The following is a 13,954-nucleotide window of genomic DNA, read 5'->3' on the forward strand; positions in this document are numbered from 1 at the left end:
ATTAATGTAAATGGGTGGCTGATACTTGGTGCAGATGTGATGGGCTGAAGGACTTGTTTATATCTGGAAAATGAGTATCATGAATGGCACTATCATCCTCTGGCATAGTTTGTAATTTTACAATAAGCAAAATCTAAGTTCTGATTGTAATGCTCTTGCTCCATTTGTCTTGATTAGAAATCATCGGGTGCAAAGATCGTCTACCTTACACTCATTTTTTTAAAGATCCTTCTCATTTTGCTTCTACCCAATGTAAAATGTGCCCCCTCCCTTAAGTTGTTAGCTTTCATCCGCAATGATTTGACATCTTCCTACCAAGATCTGTCTGTTGTAGAAACAAGGAACTGAAGATGCTGGTTTACAAAATCCATATTCTCCAGGAATGCTGCCTGACCCATTGAGTTATTCCAGCACTTTTTGTCTTATCAGCCTGTCTGTTCCTTTCTAGATATTAGGCAAAGGGTTGACGACCAGAAATCTTGATTGTTTAACTTTCCACCGCCTGGCCTGCAGAGTTTTTCCTGGTGTATTCTATTTTTTTTAAACTATCTATCTATCTATCTATCTTTATTTAAAACTCTGTGTGTGTCTGGCTGTGTGGCTGTGTGTGTTTCTGACTTGTGGCTGCCAGCCTTTGATTCGTTGCTACGCCAACACCCGACCCACAAATGCCGAGTTTTTTACCATTTCGGTAGAGATTTCAATTTTCATTCCAAGTACCCACTCCTCATTAAATTTTGTCATGTTTATGCACACATTTTAAATAAAATCCTTCTCCCCCCAAAAACGCCAACATTTTCAAATTTTGCAAGCCATTTTCGATGCTGCCGCCCCGCTCTCCTCCGCTTGGAATTGGAAGTGCTGGGGGAGGCAGGGAAGTTCAATTGGAATTATTTTTAAAGTCCAGTGTGGGGGGAGGCAGGGGAGTGGTGGAATCTTACATTGGGGAACGGGTTGCGTTGGGGGACCAGGCCTCCCGTCGGGGCTATGGGTGAGTGATGGAATATTGCGTTGGGAGAACAGGTTATGTTGGGGGAACGGGTGAGTGGTGGAAAGGGGTTGCATTGTGGGAACAGGTGAGTGGTGGATTATTACGTTGGAGGAACGGGGTCCAACGGGTCCCATTTGGTCTAGCATATTACTAAAATTCTCATCTTGTATGTTTGTATGTGCGCGTGCAAGTTTTGGTAACTCCGCCAAAACGGTACATGATAGCGCTACAATTTTTGGCCCACCTTACTCACCATTTATGTAAAAAAACGTGCCTTGGACAAGTTTAAACTTTAGCATTTTAACTTTCGTCTTCTCACCTTAAATCTGGTATTTGATATTTCCACCCTGATGAAACAGACCTTGTCTATGCCTCTCATGATTTTATATATTTTTACCAGTTTACCCTGGATATGCAGGGAATGGTGGGATATGGACCACATGCAGGAATCAGGGCCAAAGGCCTGTTCCTGTACTATAATGTTCTATAATTTTGCTTGCCAAGGACATTTTTGTTTCAGATTTCCAGCATTTGCAGTTGTTATGATTTTAATTTCCTACCAACGTCCTTCAGTGAGTCCAGCCAGACAAGACAGCACCAAGGCAGTGCTGGGCCATATGGAATGCCTGGAGCTCAGATCTCAGCTGAAGGCAGTGCCAGATCTGTGCTGGAACGGTGAGTGTCATTGAGGGTATTCTGGCCGTTTACCTTGTCATTTATCTTACTATGGTTTCACCATCTATGCTGTGCAGTTGTTCTTCCTCTAGTACAACCAGGGGTATTCTTTGAAAGTACTTTGTTCATTGTTGTGTAATTTGGAGCTACGGAAAACACATAATGCTGGAGTAACTCAGCTGGACAGGCAGCATCTCTGGAGCGAAGGAATGGGTGACGTTTCGGATTGAGACCCTTCTTCAGATTTAAAAGCTAATGTGAAAATTAAATTACTTCTTTAATTGGAACATTAAAATATTATTGCAAATTATTATCAACCTTTACAAACACCCCAATTAAATATCTACCAACACCTTGGTATATCAATGAGGGGACGAGGGGATTGAAGGCTTTGTGGCATAGTTTGCAGATGACATGAAAATAGGTGGAGGGGCAGGTAGTGCAGAGAAATCGGAGACTTTGCAGAAGGACTTGGACAAGTTGGAAGACTGGGCAGAGATGTGGCAGATATTGTTAAGGCAGAGGTAGATAGATTCTTGATTAGTACAGGTGTCAGAGGTTATGAGGAGAAGGCAGGAGAATGAGGTTAGGAAGGAGAGATAGATCAGCAATGTTTGAATGGCAGAGTCGGCTTGATGGGCCGAATGGCCTAATTCTATTCCTATTCCTTTGACCATATGACCTTTGCCTATCATAATTTGACTAAACTATGTGTTCAGTGACATTAGTGCCGAGAAATTGTGCTCTTTGTAATTTTATTTTTTTATTTTTTAGTTAATTTAATTAATTTTATTAGAAGCAATTGTACAAGAATAAAGCAATCGGCATGAGAGTTATACAATTTTCGTACATTTTACTAGACATTTTACTAGACGAAGTGCAGACGAACTGTTCCCCCAATGCGCAGTTGCGAGGGGAGGGGGCGGCCTGAGGTGTCACACACTCACACTAACCAACCTTTCACATACACACACTAACCACCCTTCACACACACACACTAACCACCCCCATTGATATTATATTAATATTATTAATTCACTCCTTTTACCCAATGCCCTGCCCTATCCACTCACACATAGCCCCCAATTTGTAGGCACGGAGGGGGAGACAGATGCACAGAGAGGGAGACACAGAGGCACAGAGAGGGAGACATGGAGGCACAGAGAGAGACACGGAGGCACAGAGAGAGACACGGAAGCACAGAGAGGGTCACGGAGGCACAGAGAGGGACATGGAGGCACAGAGAAGGACTCGGAGGCACAGAGAGGGACACAGAGGCACAGAGAGGGACACGGAGGCACACAGAGAGGGGCACGGAAGCACACCGAGAGGGACACGGAGGCACACAGAGAGGGACACGGAGGCACACAGAGAGGGACACGGAGGCACACAGAGAGGGACACACAGAGAGGGACACAGAGAGAGGGACACAGAGAGAGGGACACACAGAGAGGGACACACAGAGAGGGACACACAGAGAGGGACACACACAGAGAGGGACACACAGAGAGGGACACACACAGAGAGGGACACACAGAGAGGGACACACAGAGAGGGACACACAGAGAGGGACACACAGAGAGGGACACACAGAGAGGAACACACAGAAAGGGACAGAGGCAGGTGAGCTTCCTGCCTTTTGGAGCTGGGGTTTCCGGGTATCCGCTGCCTTTTGGAGCTGGGGTTTCCGATTTGCGGCGTGTTTTAAGCGGGTGACCCTGCTGCTGTGAGCGGGTGGACAATCAAAAGCAGCAGAGGGGTGGCCGATCGTGGCTTCTGCGACGGGAAGACTTTACTCACTGCGCCGGGAAGAGAGAGAGAAAGGGAAAGAGAGAACAGGGCCCGCCTGCTGCTGCGAGCGGGCGGACGGTCAAAAGCAGCAGAGGGCTGACCGATCGAGAGAAGGGGGGGGGGCAAAGAAGGGGGGGCGGGGGGGAGAGGGCAGAGTAGGGGTGAAGTGAGGGTGAAGGGGAGAGGGGAGGGGGAGAGGAAGGAGAGGATGGGGAGGGAGGTGAAGTGGGGGGGGAGGGGCGGGCGCGCATTGGAGTCCAGCAGCGTGAGGCGTGGTGCGAGCGTACTTGGAGGCATACTGGAGGCAGGTGGGCCTGGATTGGTCGGCATGTGGGCATTGTGACGTCGCAGCTGGTAAGAGCCGTTTAGATATTAAAAATTGAGTGAGTGGGGGTTGGGGGAAAGGATTTTATTAAGAAATGTGTACATAAAAATGTCTAAATGTAATGAGTGTATTTGCGAATGTAAAAGTGAAATCGCTAGCGAAATGGAAAAAATCTCGGAGTTTTGCGTGTGGTTTTGGCGGACCAAGGAATCAACGGCCAAAAATCTAATCTGAAAATCTAAGCTGACAAAGAAATAAAGACACACACACACAGAGTTTTAAAAGTGTTTAGATAAATTGATACATAAATTGAGAAAAAGAGAAAAAAGGAAAGAATGAATAAAAAGTAGCAAGATGCAAAAAAGAGAAAGGAAAAGACCCCTGAACTGCCAAAGCAGTGTGAGAAGAAAAAAGAGAAAGAAGAAAGGAAAACGGAGATATGCCCCACTGTCCTTCCCCTCCCCCCCCCCACAGCTCACCCATCCGAAGCATCGGTTTTACATTTGTATTCAACCATTCTGTTGCAGAAGAAATTCAGTGAAAGGAGACCATGTATTGGAAAATTGGTCTACTTTATCAGACAAAGCAAGCCTATTTTTTTCTAAATGTAGTGTCTCAGACATTTCAGTGATCCACATCTTCACTGTAGGACTCTTTGTAATTTTCATATGGTGGCACAGTCGTAGAGTTGCGGCCTTACAGCGCCAGAGATCCGGGTTCGATCCTGACCAGAGGGGCTGTCCTTATGGAGTTTGTACGATCTCCCTGTGACCTGTCTGGGTTTTCTCCGGGTGCTCTGCTTTCCTCCCACACTCCAAAGACATAAAAGTTTGCAGGCTTGGTAAAATTGTAAATTGTCCCAAGTTTGTGTAGGATAGTGTTAGTGTGCGGAGATCGCCGGTGGGCGCAGACTTAGTGGGCCGAAGGGCTTGTTTCTGCGCTGTATCTTTAAACTAAACTAAACTAAATCAGCCATTTAAATATCGCTTATGTGTAATTTAAATCTTCATCTCCATTTCCAGCAGAAATATCTGCCATTGGGAAATTGAACCCTGGCTTGACTCAGTCAGTATACGTCATTTCTCTGACATCATTTATGCAAGTGATAATGTCATCAATGTGTGTTGTATTCATTATTATCTTTCTGACATACATTTAATCACAAGGTCACAAGATAAGATCTTATTTTTCACTCATGAAGGAACAACTCACACAGCACCTCAGGAACAATTTGTGATTGGGACATTCTTTAATTAACATTGATACCACCAATCATTTACATGTGCGGCACTTTTACCCAGAAGTAGCATTGGCTAGCCTGTGATATCAATACACAATGCTGCAGTCAATGGCCTTGATAATCCTGATGTAATCCAATATAATCCAGCTATCAGTGCAGGGGCTTTGGGCAGACTGCTGGGAAGTCTCCACGAAGAGCTTGGAGCAGTATTTTCTTCCCCTTCTGCACCCATAGTTTGCATCATTTCTACAACAGCTTTTTTTTCGCTGTTTGAGTGTGGCTTGTAGTGGCACCAAACGTGGTGAACAAATGGGTTACTTTGTTCAGGCATAAAAGGTTCGTCTTACATGCACGTTGGTCCTCTAACATAAAGATGTTGTTGCTGCTGCGAGGCTGTTGCCTCGTGGGCTCGAGCTGAGCCCCTGCTGAGGTGGAAGGACACTCACCCCTAGAGAGAAGAGAGCAGGTCAGCTCAAAGTGAGAGTGGGTTGTCCCTGGGTTTGTTATATATCCCAGGACACAACCCTGTAACCCGTGACAACTCCTCCCTGCCATTGCCCAGTCACGTGACCGACTGCTTAGGGTTCGTGCAGCTAGTGGCCCAACCACCGGGTGCCGCCACAGGACCCCCCCCCCCCCCCCCCCCCCCCCCCCCGGACCAGAGAGCAGGAAAATGAGCAGGCCGACAAAATGCGGCAGCCTGACTCGTAACCTTGAGGGCAGACCATGAGGGCAGATGTCGATAAGGAATGGAGCGGACTAATCTTCTACCGAAATGTGCCCGAGCATGGTCAACGGCAGCTCTTGCTGTAGGTCAGGGGGTACCCCGGCTGTGGGTTGGGATGATGGGGCCTGCGGGCGCAGTCGACGCTCCAGTTGTGGGCCATCCTGAGGTATGCCAAGGGGTGCAAGGAGACCAACGCAAAAGCCACAGGACGGACGAGGTATAGACCAGTCACGTCGACCAGCAGGTGATTGTGACATGAGAAAGACGTCGGGAGCAATGCAAATACAACAACATGAAACTAATAGTAATATTAAGCTAGGTTATTACAGTGGAAAAAAAACCTACAGTGAGCAAACAGCAAAGATACAGCAAAGTCCAAAGTGGTCAGATTAGCTGTGCTTGAAATGGAGGTTGTAGTAACACCGACTGACCAGGAGTGGCGCTGTAGATGTCGGTGAGGCTGCAGAGATGCCACTCGACCAGAGGTGACGCTGTTGATGGTGTTCGGGCTGCAGAGTCGCTACTCGACCAGAGGTGATGCTGTTGATAGCGGTCAGCAGGACGAGCGTCGCTTCTGGCCAGCTGCTGCGGCCATTTTTACAGTCGCTGCGGCGGCCATGTGGCAGTAGGCCGCAGTGGCCATTTTGGCAGCCGGTATCGATGGGCCTCGCCCCACCGCTGCAGGTAGGGACTCCACCCACCGTCGCCGTTGGAGTCCAGCTGTGCTGCCGCGCACTCGGTGGAGGCTGAAAGCTGCAGGGGAATCCGTTGCAGGACCGCCGACGCACAACCGGCCAAGGCTCCAGCCCAATGCTGGGCCGACCGGACAGGCAGCCAGCGCCCGGGGATGATCGGGGTCCACGCCAGTGAGGAACAGAAGGACGTCTTCGGGCAGCCACCCCAGGTAGGCCCGCTCATTCAGGAGGCTAGGAATTGAGCAGCGGCTGGCGCAGTGTTGGGAAACTGATGGCCGGTGGTCGATGGGCAGCGGTGCCGGTGATGCTAGAGGCGTGGGGCTGACACTGGTGGGGGAGTGGTGGCAGCTGCGGCCTCTTGGGTCCGGTGGGCAGCACCTGGAGGGGTAGCAACGGTAGCTGCGGCCTATCAACCCCAGTGGTCGGCTCCAGGTGGGTCATGTGGGAGAGAAAACAAGGGCCGAGGCTGCTGTGCCGCCATCTGCTGCAGTGGGCCTGGAAAGTGGGCAGGCGACCCAGGCAGCCTGCGATCGGCTAGAACAGGCATAAGCGGGAGTGGCCTGACTGCAGCGGTGGTGCCCAAAGGCACGTTACTGGTGGGAGGCGAGCGAGCGACAGAGGCGGCGGGGCCCAAAGGCATGTTACTGGCGGGAGGTGAGCGTGCGACAGAGGCGGTGGGGCCCAGGGAGGCATGCGTAATTCGTAATGCATGCACGTTGGTCCTCTAACATAAAGTTGTTGCTGCTGTTGCAAGGCTGTTGCCTCGTGAGCCCCTGCTGTGGTGGAAGGACTCTCACACCTCGAGAGAAGAGAGCTGGTCAGCTCGAATTAAGAGAGCGAGGGGGTTCTCCCAGGGTTTGTTATATATCCCAGGACACACCCCTGTACCCCGTGACAACTCCTCCCTGCCATTGCCCAGTCACGTGACTGACTGCTGAGGGTTTGTGAAGCTAGTGGCCCAACCACCGGGTGCCACCACAGGCTGCATGCTCAGCTCGTTTTAATACCTCTAAATAGAGCAAGGCCATTATAATGTTATTGCAGTGGAGATGCCTCAATTTCACACTTTTTTTAGCTAACATCAGGTTGACTTTAATACATTGTGAAAAGCATGATACTTATCAACTGAGAGAAAATCCAATTTCTCGGCATTCTTTCCTTTGATTGGTTATCTTTAATTTTTATGTCTTTGAATTTGCACAAAAAGTGAGTTAATTGGTTAGTTAAGATTTATAACCTAATTATAGCCAGTAATTACAGGGGATGATAGTAACCAATGGATTTTTATTATCAACATATCTAAACAGATGTAACTATTGTTTTAAATAGCAACAGATTTTAATTATCATCACAGTATCAGATAAATTCTTAAAATAGCAATGTGCTGAATAAAGAGGATATGCAAGTTGTTAAAAAGGAGCCTAGATATCAGAGATTTTGTAATATTTTTATATTTAAATTTGTAATATTTTTTTGTGAGAAGATTACTTGAGTTATTTCCATTTAAAAGAAAGGCAATTTTGTTTTGTGTTTATTTGCTGAGACGGGGATTTTCTGTGTCTCTTTGATGCTAATTAAGGGAAAGGCATGCACAATCTGTTGCCAGTTCATTTACATGGGAGATAGTGAGATGCTGGGGATGTGTTTACTGATTGCTCCTCTGTAAACAACATGAGTTCCAGCGGGTGCCAATGAAATGGTGCTGAGGCTCACAGGCCAGGGAGAGAGTGCATTCAGATCTTTGCCTTCTTCCCAACAGTCTGCCAAACCACTGCAATCCAATCATCTTTTGTTGTTGGATTTCCCTACAGTAGGTTCTCGTTTTTTGTTGTTCAATAGTTGGTTTTGCACCAAAAACAAAACAAATTAGCTTTTTGGAAGCATAAATCTGGCAGAAAGGATTTAGAGGGAATTTTTTTTAAATCTCTCAATGGTTTTCATTTGAGTTCAAAATTGTAAGCTGCTGTTTGCCATTGCATTATATTTAGCCTTGTGATGACTTTCAGCAGTTGGACATTTAGCAAAACAGTGGTCACATTGTACATGAGCAGCATTGTGAATATAAATAAGCACTTAAGAGCAGAAGGGAAGAGTACTTTTTGTAGTTTTTTTTCTGCGTCTTTGTGGTGACTCTTTTGTGTACTTTGTCTGCAAAAACAAAGAATTTCACTGAACCTTGACACATGCCAGTAAAGTATCATCATCATCATTTGCACCTTCCTTGAGCAGAGACACAATCATTTCCCCTCCACTGACACTCTCCTCCACCTGTCAGAAATATCCTCTCCCTCAACAACTTTTCTTTTAACTATAAGCCTACGGACTCCCACGGTTACCCCATCTTTGACACCTCTCTCCCCTTTCCCAATATCTCTGTCACCAGCAGACTATCGACTGGCCTCTACTGTAAACCCACTGATTCCCACAGATAGCTGGACTACACCTCCCACCCTGCCTCATCTGCTCCCAAGATGAGACTTTCCACTCAAGAACATCCGATATGTCCTCTTTCTTTAGTCCTCTTTCCAACACATCATTCTGTGACATTTCTCACCACCAGTCACATTTTCCAATCCCCACCCCTTTACAGGTTTTACAGAGACCACTCGCTCCCCTACTCCTTGGATCACCCATCCCACCAAAACCACTCCCTCTCCAGGTACTTTCCCCTGCAATTGCAGGAGACATTGCACCTATCTCCACACCTCCTCCCTCACATCCACCCAGGACAGCAGCAGCGTTCCAGATGAGACAGAGATTCACATTCACATCATCTAACCTCATCTACTGCATTCAGTGTTTGCAATGTGGCCTTTAAACTTGCTCGACCAAGTTTGGACTATGTTAACAGTTTAGCTGAACACTTGAGGTTGGCTTGCCAAGACCTGTTGGATCTCTGGTTGCATACCTTTTTAAGTCCCCTTCCCATTCCAATACCAACGTTTCTGTCCTGAGCCTCGCCCATTGCCAGAGTGAGGCCACACTTGGACTGAAGGAACAGCACCTAATATTTTGCCTGGTTAGCTTACAACCCAATGGTATGAACATTGATTACTCCAATTGTAGGTAACTAACCAAATCTAACCCTTCAGTATCCCCCTCCCCCCTCCCCCCCCCTCCCCTGTTCCACACTTTAATATGCACTAATTCCTCCCACTGTCCTGCCTCTCTATCCCCTATATCCATACCTCTAACCTCACACTTCTTGCCTCTTCACTCTTTTTGTCACAGCCTTTTATCTCATTTTCACCTCTGGCCTTTTCTACCCATCTGACAATCAACCCCCTTCACCACTATCCACCTATCACTTACCTGGCTTTGCCACCATGAAGAAGGTTCCTGTCCCAAAACATCACCTATCCATGTCCTCTAGATGCAGCCTTACCTGTTGCTTCCTCCAGCACTGAGATTTTTGCTGAAGAGTGCCGCACCTGCAGTGTCAACATATAATCTTGGTTCAAAAATAAACCTTTCATAATGCCATTTGAATGGGATATGAACCCAAACGTACAAAACCTGAGGCAAGAGTGTTTTTGCCTAAGTCACAGCTGCGATTGTGTAATGTTATGGATATATGATTATATGAATGACAGCCATAACAGGCTATGACAGCCATAACAGGGAATGCCAGGCTATTATAGACTGGGTATTGAGTAACGAGGAAGGGTTAACTAGCAGTCGTGTTGTGTGTGGCCCCTTGGGCAAGAGTGACTATAATATGGTTGAGTTTTTCATTAGGATGGAGGGTGACATTGTTAATTCAGAAACAAGGGTTCTGAACTTAAAGAAAGGTAACTTTGAGGGTATGAGATGTGAATTGGCCAAGATTGACTGGCAATTGATTCTTAAATGGTTGACGGTGGATATGCAATGGAAGGCATTTAAAGACTGCATGGATGAACTATAACAATTGTTCATCCCAGTTTGGCAAAATAATAAATCAGGGAAGGTAGTGCATCCATGGATAACAAGGGTAATCAGGGATAGTATCAAAACAAAAGATGAAGCGTACAAATTAGCCAGAAAAAGCAGCCTACCAGAGGACAGGGAGAAATTCAGAGTCCAACAGAGGAGGACAAAGGGCTTAATTAGGAAAGGGAAAATAGATTAGGAAAGGGAAAATAGATTATGAAAGAAAGCTGGCCGGGAAAATAAAAACTGACTGCAAATTTTTTAATAGATATGTGAAGAGAAAGAGATTAATTAAAACAAATGTACGTCCTTGCAGTCAGAAACAGGTGAATTGATCATGGGGAACAAGGACATGGCAGACCAATTGAATAACTACTTTGGTTCCGTCTTCACTAAGGAAGACATAAATAATCTGCCGGAAATAGCAGGGTACCGCGGGTCAAATGAAATGGAGGAACTGAGTGAAACCCAGGTTAGCCGGGAAGTGGTGATGGTAAATTGAATAGATTAAAGGCCGATAAATCCCCATGGCCAGATAGGCTGCATCCCAGAGTACTTAAGGAAGTAGCCCCAGAAATAGTGGATGCATTAGTGATCATTTTTCAAAACTCTTTAGATTCTGGAGTAGTTCCTGAGGATTGGAGGGTAGCTAATGTAACCCCACTTTTTAAGAAGGGAGGGAGAGAGAAAAAGGGGAATTACAGACCAATTAGTCTAACATCGGTAGTGGGGAAACTGCTAGAGTCATTTATTAAAGATGGGATTGCAGCACATTTGGAAAGTGGTGCAATCATTGGACAAAGTCAGCATGGATTTACGAAAGGTAAATCACGCCTGATGAAACTTATAGAATTTTTTGAGGATGTAACTAGTAGGGAGAACCAGTTGGTGTGTTATATCTGGACTTTCAGAAAGCTTTCGACAAGGTCCCACATAAGAGATTAGTATACAAACTTAAAGCACATGGTATTGGGGGTTCAGTATTGAAGCGGATAGAGAACTGGCTGGCAAACAGTAAGCAAAGAGTAGGAGTAAACGGGTCCTTTTTAGAATGGCAGGCAGTGATTAGTGAGGTACCGCAAGTCTCAGTGCTGGGACCCCAGCTATTTACAATATATATTAAGGATTTGGACGAGGGAATTGAATGCAACATCTCCAAGTTTGTGGATGACACAAAGCTGGGGGGCAGTGTTAGCTGTGAGGATGCTAGGAGGCTGCAAGGTGACTTGGATAGGCTGGGTGAGTGGACAAATGCATGGCAGATGCAGTATAACGTGGATAAATGTGAGGTTATCCACTTTGGTGGCTAAAACAAGGAAGTAGACTATTATCTAAATGGTGGCTGATTAGGAAAAGGGGAGATACAACGAGACCTGGGTGTAATGGTACATCAGTCATTGAAAGTAGGCATGCAGGCGCAGCAGGCAGTGAAGAAAGCGAATGGTATGTTAGCATTCATAGCAAAAGGATTTGAGTATAGGAGCAGGGAGGCTCTACTGCAGTTGTACAGGGTCTTGGTAAAACCACACCTGGAGTATTGCGTACAGTTTTGGTCTCCAAATCTGAGGAAAGACATTCATGCCTTAGAGGGAGAGCAGAGAAGGTTCACCAGACTGATTCCTGGGATGTCAGAACTTTCATATGAAGAAAGACTGGATAGACTTGGATTGTACTCGGTAGAATTTAGAAGATTGAGGGGGGATCTTATAGAAACTTTCAAAATTCTTAACGGGTTGGACAGGCTAGATGCAGGAAGATTGTTCCCGATGTTGGGGAAGTCCAGGACAAGGGGTCACAGTTTAAGGATAAAGGGGAAATCCTTTAGGACCAAGATGAGAAAAACATTTTCACACAGAGAGTGGTGAATCTCTGGAACTCTCTGCCACAGAAGGTAGTTGAGGCCAGTTCATTGGCTATATTTAAGAGGGAGTTAGATGTGGCCCTTGTGGCTAAGGAGATCAGAGGGTATGGAGAGAAGGCAGGTACGGGATACTGAGTTGGATGATCAGCCATGATCATATTGAATGGCGGTGCAGGCTCGAAGGGCCGAAAAGCCTACTCATGCACCTATTTTCTATGTTTTTATGTTTCTAACATCGTGGACCATCTGCCTGGCATGTAGTGCTATTGGTTTACCAAATGAGCTCTAGTCCAGAAAAAGAGTAGCAACTTTGAGCTAGCCCACAATCATCTCGTAGATGCATTTGTGTTCTGGAGATGAATTGGAGCTGCACATTGACCAACCGTCCTCATGCAACAGCTTGGACATGAGCATGCCTTCCCTCCACAAAGATCTAGTCATCACCTCAATGGGAACTTTCTATTTTTCTCCATCATTTTCAGCAGTTTTCAACTTACCACAGTTACATTTGACTCAAAATGTCCAGCACAAGGCACATTGGCCTGTCGTGCTGCCCATGGTTGCCTTTTTCTTGGATTTACACTGTTTCCAAATGATGAGGGGTGTAATACGTCACCCTCTTCACCCCAAAGACCCCTCGTAGGGCTGAGCAGGAAATGAATGGCAGAAATCACTTAAGCAGCACATCAGTAGAGCCTTCCTTAATTTACTATAGAGATACAGCACGGAAACAGGCCCTTTGGCCCATCGAGTCCACACCGACCAGCAATCCCTGCACAATAAGCCTACATTTACCAGAAACAATTATTTTCTACATTTATGCCGAGCCAATTAATCTAGAAACCTGTAAGTCTTTGGAGTGTGGGAGGAAACCAAAAACTCGGAGAAAACTCATGTAGGTCACGGGGAGAATGTACTAACTCCGCACAGACAAGCAACCACAGTGAGGATCGAACCTGGGGCTCTGGCCCTGTAAGGCAACAACTCTACCACTGCACCATGGTGCCATGGTGGCTTTTGGCTGCTTTTTACTTAAAATACTTTAAGAATGTTCGTTATGGAGAGGCAATAAAAGGGGTGAAGTAATTTAAAAAAACAATTGCCATCAATTAAATTAGTCAAACATCAACCTGCACTTACCTATTTTTCACATAATCTGAACCTCATTTAAATGCAGAATGTTGCCTTTCAGACATGAGCACCCCAAGCTGAGGTCAAGGACCTTATTGCTTTACATCAGTAAAGCAATAAGGGGTGTGGGGTGTGGGTGGGAGTGGGTTGTCAAATGGGATAGTCGAGGATGGAGTTAAAGGGAAAGGGTTTCTTAAATGTGTGAGCGGAGAGACAGAGGGGTGTAAAATGAGGGTAGAAGCAATAGGTAGCAAGGTGAAAAGTAAAAGGGGCAGGCAGACACTTCCAGGGCAAAAATCAAAAAGAGCCACTTTTCAACATAATTATATAAGGGGTAAGAGTGTTGTAAAAACAAGCCTGAAGGCTCTGTGTCTCAATGCAAGGAGTATTCGTAATAAGGTGGATGAGTTGAATGTGCAGATAGCTATTAATGACTATGATATAGTTGGGATCACGGAGGCATGGCTCCAGGGTGACCAAGGCTGGGAGCTGAACATCCAGGGATATTCAATATTCAGGAGGGATAGACAGAAAGGAAAAGGAGGTGGGGTAGCGTTGCTGGTTAGAGAGGAGATTAACACAATAGAAAGGAAGGACATTAGCTTG

The 13,954-nt window shown here is 46.1% G+C and overlaps 1 protein-coding gene and 1 long non-coding RNA gene across 2 annotated transcripts in view; one reads left to right on the top strand and one right to left on the bottom strand.

The window, feature by feature from the left end:
* The window catches only part of LOC116990944 (cadherin-18-like), a 794,245-nt gene that overhangs the window by 204,985 nt on the left and 575,306 nt on the right, over positions 1 to 13,954 (top strand). The window lies entirely within an intron of this gene.
* Positions 5,359 to 13,573, bottom strand: LOC116990964. The gene is made up of 3 exons (XR_004416672.1): positions 13,564 to 13,573; positions 7,244 to 7,258; positions 5,359 to 5,463 (listed from the first exon to the last, which is right to left on the bottom strand). It is a non-coding gene; the product is annotated as an uncharacterized LOC116990964 (long non-coding RNA).

Source organism: Amblyraja radiata, chromosome 2, assembly GCF_010909765.2.
Source record: "Amblyraja radiata isolate CabotCenter1 chromosome 2, sAmbRad1.1.pri, whole genome shotgun sequence".
Lineage (NCBI taxonomy): Eukaryota > Metazoa > Chordata > Chondrichthyes > Rajiformes > Rajidae > Amblyraja > Amblyraja radiata.